Source organism: Orycteropus afer, unplaced genomic scaffold, assembly GCF_000298275.1.
Source record: "Orycteropus afer afer isolate SDZICR_OR568_19922 unplaced genomic scaffold, OryAfe1.0 scaffold00633, whole genome shotgun sequence".
Taxonomy (NCBI): Eukaryota; Metazoa; Chordata; class Mammalia; order Tubulidentata; family Orycteropodidae; genus Orycteropus; species Orycteropus afer.
The window spans coordinates 667,726-677,526 of NW_006922220.1; positions in this window are offsets into that span (position 1 = coordinate 667,726).

Sequence of the window (9,801 nt, forward strand, 5' to 3'; positions counted from 1 at the left end):
TACAGCCTAATTTACTGCATAAACTTTCACCAAAAACAATAAAAAATTATTTTTAAAAAAGTTTACAGTTCCAAATTGAGAAGAAAATAATAATTAAATAACACCCCATGTCTTATTTATACATATTTATAATATATATTTATAATTTATAAATATTTAAAACAATATTACATATTATTTTCTTAGTGGTGCATATGCTATGCCACTTTTACATTTTTGAAGGTCTGAATATGGTTCATCAGTCATATGATTTTAATTCTTCTCAATTGATTTATTTGTTTCTTTTACTGTAAGACAATTGTAAGAATATGCACCTAATATATTTAAGTTAGGTAGATATCACAAACCATTTAGTCATGACCTTGATATGTAGGGAGTAATTTCATTTATTAAGTCTACTAAGCATTCACAAACATGGTAATATATTAAACAACTGGCTGTCAAACAGTTACATTCTAGATTTTGATGATCTGATCTTATCAAAAGTTGACTGAATAGGTACTTGTTTTATCTGAGTCATATATACTGCACTGTGCAAGGTGAGAAGAGAAAGCTGACATGTGAATGTAGATTTAATGGTTACAGAGGCCTTACAGGTAACTCTGATTAAAAACAGCCCTTGAAGGGGGAAATGAGCTCCTTAGAGGCTAAATATTTTATTATCTGGGTTTTCACATCATTTAGAGCTTTTTTTTTTGGCATAAAATGTATATTATTCAGGTAAGCTTCTATGTGCTTTGGGAAGAAAGGTGTGTATCAGTTAGCTTCAGCTGTGTAACAAACTGTCACAAAACTTAGTGGCTTAAAACAACAATGATTTTATTTGTTTCACAATTTTGTGACTCAATTGCCAAGTGTTGATCTGGGTTGGCTCTGTTTGTATGTGTTAGGGTCTTTCATGTATTTATGGTCAGTTGGAAGGCTGCCTCGTAGTTGGATGATCTAGATGACCTCATTCATGTATCTGATAGTGTTAACAAGGCGAAGTTAATGAGATAAGTTGTCACTTTGGGTCCTTTGGTGGTTCTTCTCCATATGGTCTCTCATCCTTCAGTAGACTAGCTCACATAGTGGTCTCAAGATTCTAGGTATAGAAAGAGAGAGCAAATCCTACAAATCCCACAAGTACTTTTCAAGATCTGCTTACATCTTTGTGGACCAGATAAACCATATGAATAAGCCAGATTCAAGGTGTAGGGTACTTGACTCCACTTCTTGATGAGAAGAATGGCAAAGACCCATTGCAAAGAGGGGTAGGTTCAGTGAAGGGAGGAATTTGTGGCTGCTTTTTCAACCTACCACAAGGACTACAGTTGGGCATAGTCATAACATGAACCTGTAGCAAACATCTAGGAAGCAGAGCTTTCATTCTTTCGCTAGGAGCTGCAATATGGACACAAGAAGCAAACAAAGCAGCCACCATTTCCAATCTTTAAACAGCCTGCCATCTTCCAAAAAGGGCCAGGATATTTAGTTCTGGACAGTTAGGTCTGAGACATAGAACATAATAATTTTCTGAACACATACTGATATGTATTGAAAATAACAGCCATGAAATAATCATCAAAGGGGAAGTTGAGAAAAGGCCTGTCAGAAATAAGATTATGGATGGTGTTTTAGCTCTGGAGCTTTGTCCAAGCCATGGGAAAAGAAACATAGATAAAAAGGTTAGTTAACTAACTGTCCTAATGAACATTATGAGGACAGCTACTTCATTCACATATACCCTTCAGCTGCCTAATTGATTTGTTAAACCCAACTGGACACATAAAGAGAGCCTCTTTATCTTCATTAAACTCAATGAAAATGAATGGCTAACTGTAGCATCATTACTCTGGTCCAAGTTACATTTAAGGGCCTGGAAAGGTTTTAAAAACTCAGATGTCTTTAGTCTTGACTGTGTTAGGGCTTGTTCATCTCTTGAAACAAACATTGGCTGCTCTTATTCTGTTCATACACTCAGACAAGCAATAATCTACCTCCAAGTAAAAGCAGGGAAGAGAAAAAGAAAGAGGCAGATATGCACACACACATGTGCACATGCACACATATAGATTAATCAATCATCAGGATAACTTTTGTTTTGCAACCATAAAGGAGAGAGGATTTTTGTGTATATTGTTGCATGGGGTGGGAGCGTAAAGGAGACTAAGAGGATGGAGGAGATGTGGCCTCTGTTCCTTCTCTGGCCACATTGACCAGGTTTGAACCCATCAGTTGGCATGAGAAGTTGTAGTTAAAAGTGCGGACTTTTGAGCTATCCAACTGAGTTGGTATCTTGCCTCTACTACTTTGTAGCTGGATGACCCAAGTAGGTTACTTAACCTCTCTGTACCTCAGAATCCTTGTTTGTTAAAACAGCAACAAAATGCCTAAGTTATTGTGAGGTTTAAGTAAGGTAATATATATTTATTTTAATTTTTATAGTGATTTGGGTGAAAGTTTACATAACAAATTCATTTTCCTTACAGTAGCTCACATACACTTTGTCTCATGACATTAACTGCAATTTTCCACAATGCAACAGCTTCCCCACTTCCTCCCCATAATTACCTGTTCATGTGTCCATCTCTTCCATGCACTCTTGCCCCCTGAGCTGTCTCCTTGTGAGTACACAGCCCTTATATTCTCCCATGATTGATCTCTCCAAGGAGTGTATCTACCTAATGTAAATGTTCAGCTCATATCCCTGCCTTTTGTTTGGCTGGAAGCCACAGGAGTGGGTTCAATTCTAGACCTGAAGGGCAACTAGAGGCCATAGTCTCAGTGGTTCCATCAGGCTCTATCAGACCAGCAAAACTGGTCTCCCCTTCCCTCCTTTTTTTTTTTTTAATGATTTTGAGCTTTGTTCCACATTGTTCTCCCACTGTATCCAAAATCTTTTACATAGATCCCTCTCCTAGTTGTTGACAGTGGTAGCCAGGCATCATCTAGTTCTTCTGGTCTCATAGTCATATAGGCTGAGGACTGCACTGTGTACCAGTCACTTGGACTAATTGTTTCCATAAATCTTTGATTTTCTTCATTCTTCTTTGCTCTGGAAGAGGAGAGACCTATCATTGCATCTAGATGACTGCTTGTAAGCTTTTAAGATCCCAGTCACTACTTTACAAAGTAGGATGTGGAACAAAGTTTTTGTGTAGTATGTTATGCCAATTGAGCTTGATGGCCCTTGTGACTATGGTCTCGAGCCTACATGTCTGACTATTTGCTCCCTCTGGGTAGCTGGCTGTGGCCAAGAAGTGACTACAGTCTTGTCCCTTGTCAGCTCTTCCTTATACCCGGGAATTCTTACAGACCATACAAATACACTTGTAGAAACATTGTCTGCCAACCCTATGCACGGTCATAGGCACAATCCCCTCTGCATAGACATACCTGATAGTTCAGCCTGTCTACTCATCTATCCATTTGTGTATCAACGTTTGACTTCACTGACAACGCAGTACTGTATGTGCAAAAGGGTTCATCTTTGTTGTCTGTACCTCCCATGCACCTCTCTATGTCTTCCTCTTCCTCAATACCAAGTGATCACTCACATTTGGTACATTGCCCTTCTCTTCACCCAAATCAATACTTGTCTCTAACTATCTATCAGTGTTTCCTCCCTTCCCCTCACACCCCTAGTAACCAATAAAGAAAATTCCCTTCTATATATAAACCTTTCCTTGACTTTTTACAATAACGGACTAATACAATATTTGTCCTTCTGTAACTGACTTATTTCACTCAGCATAATGTCCTCCAAGTTCATCCATGTTATGCGGAATGTTGCAGATTCTACATTATTCTTTAGGATTGCATAGTATTCCATTGTGTGTATGTACCATAGTTTATTTATACTTCATCTGTTGATTTGCACCTAGTTTGTTTCCATCTTTTTACCATTGTAAATAGTGTTGTGATGAATGTAGGTATACACATATCTGTTCTTGCCTCTCGCTTCTTTAGAATATATACCTGGTAGTGGAATGGCTGGGTCAAATGGTATTTCTAGTTCCAACTTTTTAAGGAATCACCATACTGCTTTCCATGGTGGTTGTATCATTCGACAGTCCCACCAGCAGTGTATGAGTCCCAATCTCTCTGCATTCTCGCCAGCATTTGTTATTTTCTGTCTTGTTGAACTTTGCTACTAGTTCTGGGGCAAGATCTTATCTCATGGTTGTTTTGATTTGCATCTCTCTAATGGCTAATGAGGAGCTCTGATAGCATAGTGCCTAAGGCACTTGACTGCAATCCAGAAGGCTGATGGTTCAAACCCACAAGCTACTCCTCAGAAAGAAGGTTGGGCAATCTATTCCTGTAGTGCTACTGCCTTGGAAACCCAAGGAAGGGTCTCTATGAGTTGGGTACAATTGGACGGCACATAACAACAACAACAACTATGGCTAATGATCATGAGCATTTCTTCATGTGTTTGTTGTCCACCTGAATATCCTCTTTGGTGAAGTGCCTTTTCATGTCTTCTGCCCATTTTTTAATTGGATTATTCTTTTTGTTGTTGAGGTATTGGAGTTTTCTATATATTCTAGAGATAAGTCCCTTGTGAGAAATGTCATTGCCGAAAAATTTTCCCAATCTCTAGGTTCTATTTTGACTCTTTTGGAGAAGTCTTTGGAAGCACATAAAATTTAATTTTTAGAAGGTCTCATTCATCTAGTTTATCTTCTGTTGTTTGTGCATTTTGGGTTATGCTTGATAGTCTATTTATTTCATATATTAAACTCACTGCTGTTGAGTCAGATCCGACTTATCATGACCCCTCCTTAGGTTTCTGAGTTGGTGTCACTATGGAAGTAGATTGCTCAATCTTCCTTCAAGGAGCAGCTGGTGGGTTTGAAATGCCAGGTTTCTGGTTAGCAGTCAATTGCCTTGGGCACTACCCCACTAAATTTGTCCCTATTTTTTTCATGAGAAGCTTTACAGTTTTAGGTTTCACATTTAAGTACTTTATCCACATTGTGGATCATTCCTCAATGTTGTGTTGAGGAATGTCCCTTCTATTCCTATTTTGCTGAGAATTTTTGTCATGAATCGGTGTTGGATTTCATCAAATGCCTTTTCTGCATTGATTGATATGATCATGTGGCTCTTTTCCTTTGTTTTATTTATGTGGTGGATGATATTGATTGTTTTCCTAATGTTGAACCATCCTTGCATACCTGATTTGAACCCCACTTGGCCATAATTAATTATTTTCTTGATATGTTGTTGGAGTCTATTGGCTAGGATTTTGTGGAAGATTTTTGCATCTATATTCATAAGGAACATTTGTCTATAGTTTTCCTTTTCAGTGATGTCTAGGCCTGGTTTTGGTATCAACATTACATTTGCTTCATAAAATAAATTAGGGAGGATTCCATCCTCTTCTGTGTTTTCGAATAATTTGGGTAGGATTGGTGTCAGTTCTTCCCTGAGTGTTTGGTAGACTTCTCCAGTGAAACCATCTGGGCCAGAATTTTTTTGTTGTTGTTGGTAATTTTTTATGACCTGTTCAATTTCTACTTTTGTTATGGATCTTGTGGTAGTTCAGTTTGTGTGTCAACTTGGCTGGGCCTGGTTGAATGGCTGGGCAGCTGGATGTAGTATTCCCTATGATAAGACTGGTAATCAACTCTATGGTGCAATCTACTGTGAGCAGCTGAGTCGCTGCCTTTGGGATGTGATCTGCATCTGCTTCCTGTATATAAGCAAAAGCCTTGGGGGAATGATCTGTAGTATATGGCATGCTTGGACCCTGCATGTAGCTGTGTCATCATGCAGCAGCCAGCCATTCTGTGACGACCTTGGGACTTAAAATGAAACTGAATTAATGGTCTGCCATGTGGTTTGGTAACATCAGGACTGTACCTTTTTGCTTGTTAACCTTGGGCTTCTCAGCCTCAGCAGCCAGCAGCTGTCAGAGTGAAGAAATGCCTCTAGTTCCAGTGGGCCAAGAGCAAGAGGCAGAGCTGGACTCCAAGGTTGAGGGGCTTTCACCCAGCCCCTAGAGCCTGGCACTTTGAACTTGGATGTAAAGCCTCCAAACTGTAAGAGAATAAACTCCTGTTTGTTAAGGCCATCCCATTTGTGGTATGTTCTTGTCAGAGTGTCATTAGGTAACCAAAACAGATCTGTTCAACTTTTCCACCTCAGTCTGTGTTAGTTCAGGTAAGTAGTATATTCTAGAAATCTGTCCATTTCTTTCAGATTTTCACATTCCTTGGAGTATAGTTCTTCAAAGTATCCCGATATTATCCTTTTTAGTTCAGTTAGTTCTGTTGTGATGTCACCCATTTCATTTCTTATTCTTGTTATTTATATTCTCTCTCTCTTTTCTTTTGTTAAATTTGCCAGTAGCTTGTCAGTTTTTATTAATCTTTTCAAAAAGCCAACTTCTAATCTTGATATTTTCTATTGTCCATCTCTTTTGTGTTTCATTGACTTCTGCTTGAATCTTTATTACTTCTGTTCTTCTGGTGACTGTCAACATTTCTTGCTGTTCTTTTTCTAATTGTTGAAGATGTTGGGTTAAGGTATTGATTTTGGCTCTTTCTTCTTTTATGAGGTGTGCATTTATTGTTATAAATTGGCCTCTCGTCACCGTTTTTGCTGTTTCCCATTCAGTCCCAAAGATTTTGGTAAATTGTGCTTTCATTCTCATTTGATTCAACAAATTATTTAATTTCATTTTTTAAATTTCTTCTCTTACCCAGTCATTCTTAAGGAGGGTGTTGTTCAGTTTCCATGTGTTTGCTCTTTTTCTGTTGATCTTCCTATAGCTGATTTCTAATTTTATAGCATTGTGATCTGAGAAGATGCTTTGCAGTATTTCAATGTTTTTAAATTTGTTAAGGCTTGCTTTATGGCCAAACATATGGTATATCATGGGGAATGTTCCATGTACATTGGAAAAGAATGTATGCTGTGCTGTTGTTGGGTGAAGTGCTCTGAGGATGTCTGTAAAGTCAAGTTGGTGGACTGTATTGTTCAGCTCTTCTGGGTCTTTTTTGAGTTTCTTTCCAGTTGTTCTATCTTTCATTGAAAGTGATGTATTAAAGTCTCCTACTATGACTGTGGAGTCATCTATTTGCCTTTTCAATTCTGTTCAAGTCAGATTTATGTATTTTGGAGCTCTTTTATTGGGTCCATAGATTTTTTTTTTATTATTATATCTTCCTGTTCAATTAATTCTTTCATCATTGAATAATGTCCTTCCTTATGTCTTATGGTGGTTTTTGTCTTAAAGTACATTTTATCAGAAATTAATACTGCCACTCCTGCTCTTTTTTGTTGCCATTTGCCTGATACATCTTTTTCCAATCTTTGATTGTTAGTATACTTTTGTCTTTGTCTCTAAGTTGTATCTCTTGTAGACAGCATATTGATGGGTAATGTTTTCTTATCCAGTATACAACTCTCCATCTCTTGAGTGGTGCATTTAATCCATTAATATTCAGTGTAATTATCAACAGGTATGAATTGGTTGCTGTCATTTTGTTATGTGTTTTTTCATGGTGTTCCTGGTTTCTTTGTTCCATGTAATTTTCTGTGCTGAGTTCATTTGGATTGTGAATCATGTTATATTTCCTTTGTTGCTATTGTTTCAGTATTTGCTAAATATTTGTGTTTGTCCTCTTTTTTATTATGATGTGAAGGTTTATCATTTTTCTTTGAGGTTACCCTGAGATTTGTAATTTTCTCCCCGAGTTTAGAGTAGTCCATTCTATCTTGCAATTCTCTTGACTTCCTCGCCATTTAGAAGTTCTGTAACTACACTATTTTTTCCCTCTTTTTGGTTTGCTGTTGTTCTCATTTAACAATTGATGTTTCTAGTTCCCTGTTTTCAATCTTGTAAGCTTATTTTACTTTGGATGCTTCCATAGCTGGGTTAGGTCATCTTGTGTATTAATCATCAGTTGTTGTTTGCTATTATTGGTATTCTGTTCAAAGGACTCCCTTTAGTATCTCTTATAAGGTTGGTCTGGTTTTAACACATTCCCTTAATTTCTGCTTATCTGCAACTCTCCTAATTTCATCCTCATATTTGAGTTACATTTCGGCTGGATATATAATTCTTTGTTGGCAATTCTATTCCTTCAAGGTTTTATATATATCATCCCATTGCCTTCTTGCTTGCATGGTTTCTACTGAGAAATCAGAGCTTAATCTCATTGGTTGTCCATGTAGGTGACATTTCATTTTTCCCAAACAGCTCCCAAGATTCTTCCTTTGTCTTTGGTTTTGGATAGTTTTATTATGAAATGTCTTTCATAAGAGAAATGACTTTCTCTTGCAATCTTCCTGTATGGTGTTCTTTGAGCTTCTTGGATGAATATCTTTTCTTCCTTCATGATGTGGGGGAAATTTTCTGTTAGCAAGTCTTTGACAATTTTCTTTCCTTTTTTTTTTTGCCCCCTTTTGCTCTGATATTCCAATCAGGCATGTGTTGTTTCTTTTCATATCATCCCATATAACTTTTCAGTTCTCTTCATTTCTCTTAAATCTTTGTTCTGATTTTTCTTAATACAGGATGGCATCAAGGGATTTGTCTTCTAGTTGGGAGATTTTTCCTTCAGCCAGTTCTGGTCCACTCTTTTGTCCTTCCACTGTATTATCTGTCTCCATAATTTTTGTGTTCATCTTCTAGATTTATAATTGTTGTTCTTGTATGAATTCTAATAGTGTATTTATTTTATTATTTTGTTCTTGAATGATTTTCCTCAATTCTTCCAAGGTTATGTCTGTCTTCTTGTTATTTTGTTTATGGTTTCCTTGAGCACTTAGAGAATCCTATATGTATCTTCTAAATTCCTTCTCAGATAGTTCTATTGCTCGCTCTTCTACTGTGATAGATAATTATCTAGCCTGGGCTTTTTATTTCTATTGTCTTGTCCTTTTTTTATATATATAATCTGAAGTTGTCTGTTGTTCACTAGACATTTTGAAGTTGTTGTCTTTAATTGTTCGTTATGTATTAATTTGTTTAACCCTGATTTTATGGTTTACTATATCTGAAAATGTGGAGCAGGTGTACTTCTTTGGTTATTAACTCAGCTGTACTGCGTCACTCTCCAACCCCTCTCTGTGTTGGCGGAATCATTGGTGGGGATGTGGTTGCAAGTCTCTGTTCATTGTGAAGAGGATTTGGAGTTTTTCCATCATCTGTCATTTTTTTTCACATTTATGATTTTATTGAGTGTGTAGTGGTATATGATCATGATTCTTTTCTTTTTTTAATTGTGATTTGTGTGAAAATTTACAGGACAAATACACTTTCCATACAGCAGTTCACATACACTTTGTCTCGTGACATTGACCACAATATAGCACAATGCAACATCTCCCCTCCCACTTCCTCCCGATAGTTACCTCTTCCCTGTGTTCATCTCTCCATGCACTCCTACCCCCTGAGCTGTCTCCCTGTGCCTGAGCAGCCCTTCTTTCTCTCATGCTTATTCTCTCCAAGGAGTGTATCTACCTCAGGTAAATGCTCAACTGATATGCCTGTTAATTGTTTGGCTGGAAGCCACAAGGGGTGTTCAATTCCAGAACTGAAGGGCAGCTAGGAGCCATAGTCTCAGTGGTTCCACCCAGCTCCCTAGGGCCAGCAAACTTGTTCCCCACTTTTTTTTTTCCCAAGTGATTTTGAGTTTTGTTCCACATTGTTCTCCCTGTCTATCCAAGATCTCCTACAAAGATCCTCTTCCAAGTGGTTGACAGTAGTAGCCGAGCACCATCTATTTCTTCTGGTCTCATAGTCATATAGGCTGCAGATTGGATGGTGTACCAGTTGCTAGGACTAGTTGTTTCCATTAA